Source organism: Hippoglossus stenolepis, chromosome 6 (assembly GCF_022539355.2).
Source record: "Hippoglossus stenolepis isolate QCI-W04-F060 chromosome 6, HSTE1.2, whole genome shotgun sequence".
Classification (NCBI taxonomy): domain Eukaryota; kingdom Metazoa; phylum Chordata; class Actinopteri; order Pleuronectiformes; family Pleuronectidae; genus Hippoglossus; species Hippoglossus stenolepis.
The window spans coordinates 24,522,544-24,531,264 of NC_061488.1; the positions used below are offsets into that span (position 1 = coordinate 24,522,544).

Genomic DNA, 8,721 nt, shown 5'->3' on the forward strand with positions numbered 1-8,721 from the left:
TCGGTCAGAAGATTAACTTCACACAGATATGTAAATGTAAAAAACTTAGGAATAAAAAAAAGTGAATACAAATACACGCTGAAAGGCCTGTTATTACACTTATAACAACTTTTCTCGCTGCTTTAAAGATGAGCTTCCCATCATTAAGAAAACTGGAGTTTTGACAAATTCAACCGCAGAGGTCACGCCGATTCATTTACCCTCTGCTACCACCTTGTCACTAAGAAGAAGCCCCACTATTAAAAGTCAGATTTCACTCATTACATTAATTTGCCCATCTTTCCCCAGCCTGAAAGAACAGATTTTTAAAAAAGCTGCAGTACTACAGTGTGACTCCACTGTCTGGTGACCACGTGCCCGCCCTTCCATGACATACTGTACATCATGGAGCAGCTTCTCACAGACACATGCAGACGCCCGGCACGCGGTTCACCTTGAGTGTCAAGCTCAGAGGCGCAGCTGCGGCGGTGGAGTGAGCGTGGGGAGGGCGTTAGGTGGGGGTGGCAGGGTGATGGGGATGAAGGGAAACAAGGGAGATGTTGCACTTACCTACACGGGCAGATGTTGGCTTCGAGACCCCCCTCCCCTCATCTTTCTCCCTAACTCTCCCTCCTCCTCCTCCTCCTCCTCACCCTCCTCCCCTGCTTGAGCTGGGCCGATGCACCAAAGAGTGAAGCAATAAAGAAGAAAAAGGAGACTGAGAGAAGAGAGAGCGAAGCACTTCTTCTCTCAGTCTGTGTCCCAGGTGCTGCCTCTGCAGTCTCTCTCTCTCTCTCTCTCTCTCTCTCTCTCTCTGTGTGTTTGGCCACTATCTAGCTCTTTAACATCCTCACTCTGATTCTCTCTCTCTCTCTCTCTCTCTCTCTCTCTCTCTCTCTCTCTCTCTCTCTCCCTCTCTCTCCACTCCTTATTCTTTCCGTCTTCCACACACTGAAAACTTTTAGTCCGGCACACTGCCGCTGGTCCCACTGGTACTCCGCTACTGACAGCAATTTCTCTTTTTTCTTTTCTCTCCCTCTGTGCCTTTCATCTCTTGCCCTCTCTTTCTCACACACTCTGTACCATGCAGTCTGTAGGCGACCACACTATGCGGTCTCCTCTTGACTGCCCACTCCCCTCTTTATAGCATGTGCTCTTATTGTCTCTCTCTCTCTCTCTTTCTCTCCTGCTCGCACACTCCACACCAGTCTCTCACCCCCACTTCTCCCTCCATCACACTACAGTGACGTTACAGCTCCATGCTGAGCAGACGGTGGTGATGATGAGGTCGGCGTGGCACGAGGACAGGTGTGAGGGGGAAAGCAGAGCAGACTAAAGGAATGTGCATGGATGTGTGTGTGTGTGTGTGTGTGACACACAGCGTGCACTTCTGTCAGTCTGTAAATGTATGTCAGCGTTCTTAGCATGTGTGCTTGAGTATGTGTGTGTATGTGTGTGTTTGTATGTGTCTTCAATTGCCCTTGTTGCTTGAGTGAACCCCATCCATCTGAGACCCCACTGCCCCCTCCCATTAGCCTCAGTCCCTGATCCACGAGCAACGGCACCCCCCTAATACACACACACAAACACACACACATGCACACACACACACACGCACACACGCACACTGACACACACCTCCTCGCCCTCCTCTGCTGTCTCCACTCCTCCCCCCACCCTGTCCTCTCAGGGATCAATACCAATTTATAGGCAAATGCACAAAGGCTGAGTTGTGCTTTTAATGAATTGAACCATTGCTAACGTCAGGCATCTAATGAAGGCTCTGAGGGAGGCGTTAAGGAAACCTATGGTGGAAGCAGCAGGAAGCATATAAGGGTTATTGGGAGTGTGCGTCTCTCTTTGTGCACGCTGCATGTGTGTGTGTGTGTGTTTGAATAGAGTGACCAGCTGTTACCGTGACACAATTTTCCAACTGGGCTTCCCCTTCAAATATCTGGTGGTACTATTATGAGGCTATTATCAGTTGTGATAAATAAACAGAGATTCTGAACTTTAGAGGGTAAAAACGAAAGGGGGACACACACTCAGTTGACACCCCAGCATGCACTGCTCCTGGAAGCACTGCCAAACTGCAATATCAGTCTTTTTCTAATCAGTCTTTTTGTCTTTGGCTGACAACATTTCACCTTGAACGACTCGTGCATCTGATCAAATCTCCATGAAAGCTCATGCTGAGGCTGGACTGTTGACACAGCACAATCATCTCTACATAACTATTATTAACAGTCTATTTTCTTCTTATATTCAGTGGACAGAGACACGTGTTTCTATATTTTTTTCCACTTGTATTTGCACAAATCCACTTAAGTCCGCTGCACAGGTACTGCATGTGGCTGTTCCACGCTATATGAATTGACTCTTGTTTTCTGAGTGTATCAACTGTATCCACTAAACCAATGTGAATATGTCATCCGCTGTAGGCCCCTCAAATAGCCCCTTTGTGTGTTCCTACCACTGTGTAACCAGTGCCATGGGGGCTGCGCACATCAGCTCTGCCCGCCCAGTAATTAAACTAAAAGTCTCTTCCATAAATCACACTCGTCTTCTCCTCTCTCTCTCTCAATCCTCCCTTCTTTTCTCTCCCAGAGACGGAACGAAGGTTTTCGTAAATCACCGGCGGGGGCTGGTGAACGAGGAGGGGTTTGCACGTGTGCACACGTGCCAGCACACGGACACATTCCAGCCCGGCAGTAGACACATTACCAAAGACTTAAGTTGTCAGTCCACTCTGGCCTCTGTGCCACCATCCTCACAATATTGCAGGCAGGAATTCAAACTCTCCAGAGGGAAATAGACAACTGCTGTAGACTGCAAGGTAAGGACAGTATGTAATATGCACCCGCACTGCACGGCTATACACAGCCTCACAGGAAATGGATGGAATTTGCCAAACGTCTGGCAAGATTTTTGTAATCCCTACAAAAGAGTGTAATAATGAAAAGGCATAAACCACTTAGAAACAGAAAACTGTGTCCACCTTGTTCTTTTCTGCTCACTCTCAACATTTGTATTCTCTACAGTTAAACTAACACCGTTTCACACCCACTGGTTAGACAGACAGATACCCTTCAAACAGCTGCGTGTCTACTATAACTGCTACAACCATGCCTGCTGTCTCCTATAGAGCAGGGTTGGGACACCCAACACCTCGCCACCTTCAGCAATTCACCATGAAGCCTGTCAGTGCTCCGGATGCTTGAACAGACAGCTGACCACCGCTGATCTCCCTGGTATCTGCTAACTGGGTAAAATTAGCCTGGACAGCAAGAGAGAGGGGGGGAGGGGGGGAGGGCAACAGAGACAGAGGGATGGGAGCATATGCACGACACTTTTAGAACCTCGCTTCCACTTTAAACCTCTCCCTCTCTGGAGAGTGACACATGTGTCCTGTCTATAGATAGAGCTGAGGCCCCAGTGGGACGGCTCCATGGACGCTGAGCTTAACACGGGGGGCACATTAAGAACATGCTCATGTAGCGTTTTTACTGATAAACCTCACCTGTCCTGCATTCAAATATAGCACACGGAGCAGGACTGCACTGGTTCAACACCATGTGCTCCCACACCACGATCTGCTGTGGCCACACGAAAAGATTTCACATTGTGAGATATATGTATATATATATTTATATAAATGCTGCTGAAACTGCAATAAAATGTTCACAAAGACAGATTCACGAAAAAAATCAAACTGCTTCTAAAAACGTTTTTTTAATGAAAGCATATTTGGAAAAAACGAGAATATGGATTGCCTCAACTATCTGTGTCATGTATGTTTATATGCTCTTTATTTACAAATAAATTCAGCCTGCACATATGAGCTAACAACTTAACTTTTCTCCCTTTATTCGACAACTTGCAGTACTTCCACTGTGCAAATTCATTCTTTGCACAGAGAGAGGATGCATAGGTTCCTGTAAGCTAACATTTGTATTAAAAAATATTTTATTTCGATGAATATAAATATGGTTAAACTAGCCGCCTAGAAATCCCTCCAAAGAAACACCTCAGAGTAACCCCGTAACCTTTTAACCTCATGTGAATGTGTGGAGATGGCTCTCTGTCAATGTGGGGATCACAGGCTGCCGTGGCAATGTAATCTATGCTAAAACATTTCTACCAAGGAGTGGGGTATAAAAAATAAAAAAACTGAAAATGCTCATCAGCTCCCAAGCTCATAATCTTTCCAAAAGAGTAGCTAAGAAAAAAATCGGTACAGTGTGTGAAGATGAGCAGACAAAGCACAGTCTTACATACACAAACACGTTGACAAATATGCAGTGAGTAAACACACTGTCTAAAAAATATATTTTACAAGCATCTAAACAAGCACACAGACACTTTCACACCTACCGTAGTAAAGGTGATCCAGCGAGGGATGGTGGCCCATGCTGAGTGAAGCGGTCGCTGCAGGCAGGCTCTCTCTTCCCTCGGAGCTGAATCAGCGATGGAGAGTTTAAGGATGCGGAGAGGAAAAGAGGAGGAGGAGGAGAGGAGGAGGAGCAGTGAAAAGAGAGGAGAGGAGAGAAAAGAAGAGGGCCACGGGACTTGCAATGTCTTTCTCTCTCTCTGTGTTGCTGGATGGGGTGGAAAAGGAAAAGGGGGGAAATATAAGACCCAGTGCAGGTAGAAAAGAGAGCAAAAATAGTGGGAAAAATAGAGGTTTGTTTGAGAGGATTCGATTTGAAATGATGACTGGGCAATGAGATGCGCCAGCCAGCAGCTGCCCATCCCTCCAAACTACACCAGGCCATGTAAAGTTAGAAAGAAGACAGCTGATCGGACTGCCAGAGAAGGAGATGGAGCGAGATAGTGAGTGCTGACAGAGCTGAAGGACAAATCAGGAAGAGGGATGCAGGGAGGGAGGGGGCTGGGAGAATGAAAGAGTGAGTAAGAGATGTATGGAGGCATGAGAGGGAAGGGAAGGGTGATGGATGCAAGAAAAGAAAAAAAAACTGGATAAAGCATGGTGGGAGGTAAAGATAAAGATTTGAGGTACTAAGTTTAGATTGCTAAAAGGTGGGGGAAGCAGGAAATGATAGAAAAATCTAAAAAGTGGTAGGTAACAACAAGCTGTATTGATAGAATTGGGAGCTTTTGAAAGAAATCGCAATTATCTCTTACTCGTTCAAGTCTTTCTCGTCCTTTTGCCCCCATATTCCACTTTCTCGATTTCTTGTCCAGGAGTCGGTGAGAACGCTTCCTCCAAAGTAACGAGTTGAATGGAAGACTTCAAAACATTGCAATTAGACATCAAACTGTTGGCACCAAAAAAAAAATTAAAAGGTTTTAAAACAAAAGGTCAACTGACACCGCTCGCAAGGCAGCGTTTGGACATTAATGTTAGTTTTTTCGGTTTGAGTGTAATAGAAAAAAAAGACTAAAAGTAAGTTGAAATGAGAGAACTGCAACTGGGGGGAACAGGGGAGAGGTTCAGCGGGATCAGAGGAAGCCCCCACCATCCCAGGGTTTTTATACCAAGGTAAGAACCAGAGCCATGCACCCTTCCACCAGCCCGCCTGCGTTGCCATGCTCCACGACCTTATTTAGTGAAGCGTGGCAAAAAATAGCCTCTCGAGTGCTGCTGGGGGTGTCCGGGTTAAAGTGGGTGGGTGGGAGAGTGGGAGGAGCAGGGCGGGGAAGACTGGGAGGTGAGGCAGAGGGGTGTCAAAGAAGGCTGCTGGTGATGATGCAGTCACTTTCAATCATTCTCTCTGTTTGATTACTCTGGTCTGAGCTCGATTTACCCTTCTTTAGCACGTATCTTTTTATTTCTGTAGTCGACTCTTGGTGTGTCACGTTACTTTGCTATACCCTCCTCTGCTCATGATACTCAGGCTGCTCCTCTTACAGTCTGTCTGCACCATTTACATTTAGCCTACTCATTTGGCTGATGCATTTATACAAAGTGACTTCGAACCAAAGACTGTATATAAAAAAGCTTACCACTGAGGGACAACACTGAGACTTTGATGTTAGTACTATGTGCTGAATCTGTTGCAGATTCGAGAGGCTCTTGAGGATAGCCCCTGCTCTGATAGCACTTGGTAGCTTCTTCCACCATTGAAAAACCACCAATGCGATTTGTCTGAACTGCCTTGTGTGCAGGGATGGCAATACCAGATAACATTCCCTGTGAGAAGGAGCACAAGCCTGCATGACTGAGTTCAAGTAGGTGTGTACATACCCAGAAGTCACTCTGTAGGCAAATATTAGAGATATGGATTTGAAGAGAGAGGTAGCCAGTGGAGGTTAATGGGCAGTGAAGTGACATGTGCCTTTAGACTGATCAATGACTAGATGCCACCAGATCTATCTTTAGCCACCATGCTTTTACTGGGCTCGGCTTCTTAACAGTCCTAGATTACTTTTGATGCATGTTTTGAGATTATAAGGCCCTGAACAAGGAAGGTGTAGAATTGTGCAATAAATGCCTAAACATATTTGGATCTTATCCCCCTTATTTCCTATTGGTTAATTTGCAGCTCCAAATTGCATCCAAATTATTAGTTGTCTTACTGCACTTAACCCTGATTCGGTTCATTGCACCCTCATTAGTTCTTTATTGTTCTGTAAGGTTCTATATTAAATATAATGTAAAATCACTGCACTGCCCTTTCTTAACATAAATGCTCGGGATGGGAGGCTTGCTTGGCTTATGTGGTGATGCTGGTTGCAACTTTCTTTCCAAAACAGTGAATAACACATGTGTATTATAATTTTAAGACTGATGCTTCTTTGATACGCTCCAGAGCTGCTAACCTTGTCATTAGTAAGTCCTCCTCAAATACTTTCTTTTCTTTTTATTGTTTGTGTGCTGTGTGCAGAGCTTTGTATAAACAGTGTATGGTGCAGAGCACTTTGTGTTCATCATACCTGGTTTATCTGCAATGAAGATTTTATAATCAATGTTTTTCATAAAATGAAACTGAATTTGATTTAAAACTGTTCACATGTGTGGTTTATATATCAAATTTGAATGATTTATTCAGGAACTGAATGTTATTTTTTCATACATTGAATGTCGGCTATTTTAGAGGTCTGTTTAGCAAGAGACACAATCTTCAGACCAAGGTTCACAACTTTTCAAATAAACACTGCACTGCACTGTAATTCAGCTCAATATAAAGCAGTGCAGTGACAACAAAATAAACACTGTGATTTTACTTTGTAGACCAATTTCTAAAGAGGAAGTGAACCAAAATATAATGCATGTGACTTAATGAAAAGAAAATAGTTAACAGTAAACCAGAATCTGTGAAATTTCACCCTCCACAAAGTCTTGTCCTTTAAGCTGGTACCAGTTTGGAAACCAACACTATAGCTGAAGCCTGCTTAAGCCTGAGCACCCCCATGGTCACACATTGTTGCTGCCCCCTGCCGAATCTCCCCACTGTATTTTTAGCTGGGCTAAGTAAAGAGGTGCAAGGCCATCCCCGGCTGAACACTCCTGCACAACCTCCCCCACATTGCCTCTCCACCAGTGGCAGCCCCAGTGCCCTGCCTCATTCCTGAGCTCCTGGGTCTGCATCACATGTGGTGACACCGTGATGGTGCTTTGTGTGTATGGACAGCATGACGAGCAAGAGAGAGAGAGAGAGAGAGAGAGAGGGAGGGAGGAGTGCATCTCATACAGATGAAGCAGGACGAGAGGTGCTGACTTTGTGCGTGTCTCTGAGCCCATGAAGACTCACAGGTGTATGTAGGCGTATGTCTCGGCGGAGGAGTCTGCCGAGAGACACAGAGAGACGGAAAGAGAGAGACAGAGGACGTGGGAATTGAGGACAGCAGGAAGGGAGGAGAGATGGGGAAAGAAAGAATATTGATTTCTACCTTAAAGAGGCAATCTTCGCTTGTCGGGGGCTCCCGGGACTTAGTGTGTATCTGCACATGTGTGTTGTGTGTGTCCTGAATCTGTCCTGGGAGATCAGCAGAGACAACGGTGCAGACAGCAAGTGCGCACACACACACACACACACACACACACACACACACACACACACACACACACAGAATGTTGGCATGTTGTAACCAAAGTACGAGAGTATACAGCAAAAGACAAAATAAACTATTAAACTATTCACTTTTAGACTGCTTCCCACTGCTCCAATTAGTCCCATTAGCCTTGATCATTTCCTTTCTTCACCTCGTCTTCTTCACAGTTTCTCTTCTCACACCTGATTCTCAGTTGTGTGTTTCTCGACATTAATCTGACAGAATGTTCTCAGTGACAAGCACTAAAGATTAAACCAAGATAACATATGTACATGCAGAAAATTCATGAATCGAAATAAAAACGAGATTCAAGATTCAAAATGTTTATTGTTTATTTTAAACTTGTTTTACAAGTACAATCGTGTGAAAACATTTTGCAGGGAAGCTCCACTAAAAATAACAAGTAGAGATCAAACTCAATGATAGTAATTAGATATATAATATATTATAGAATACAATGTGGATTACAAATATGTAGAACAACTTTTGATAACTTTTTACAGTTAGTTCAAACTTTTCATACCTGCCAATATACAAATAAATGATTTGCTCTGTAGGAGTTTGTGGAAAAGTTGGCCTTTCAGTACATGGATATAGAAATAGTTAATAAGCAATAAGCAATACAGAAGAGATGTGCATTTATATTTACACTTTAGGTAAAGAAGGGTTAGATTTTCTGAATCCAAATTCTAAATGTGAGACGTGTATCGTATCACCACAAACTCT

The 8,721-nt window shown here is 44.4% G+C and overlaps 1 long non-coding RNA gene across 1 annotated transcript; it reads right to left on the reverse strand.

Annotated features, from left to right (window-relative positions):
• Nucleotides 1-857: 857 nt before the first annotated feature.
• LOC118111438 lies at nt 858-5,591 on the reverse strand. The gene is made up of 2 exons (XR_004697093.2): nt 5,125-5,591; nt 858-4,577 (listed from the first exon to the last, which is right to left on the reverse strand). It is a non-coding gene; the product is annotated as an uncharacterized LOC118111438 (long non-coding RNA).
• Between the last annotated feature and the right edge of the window lie 3,130 nt (nt 5,592-8,721).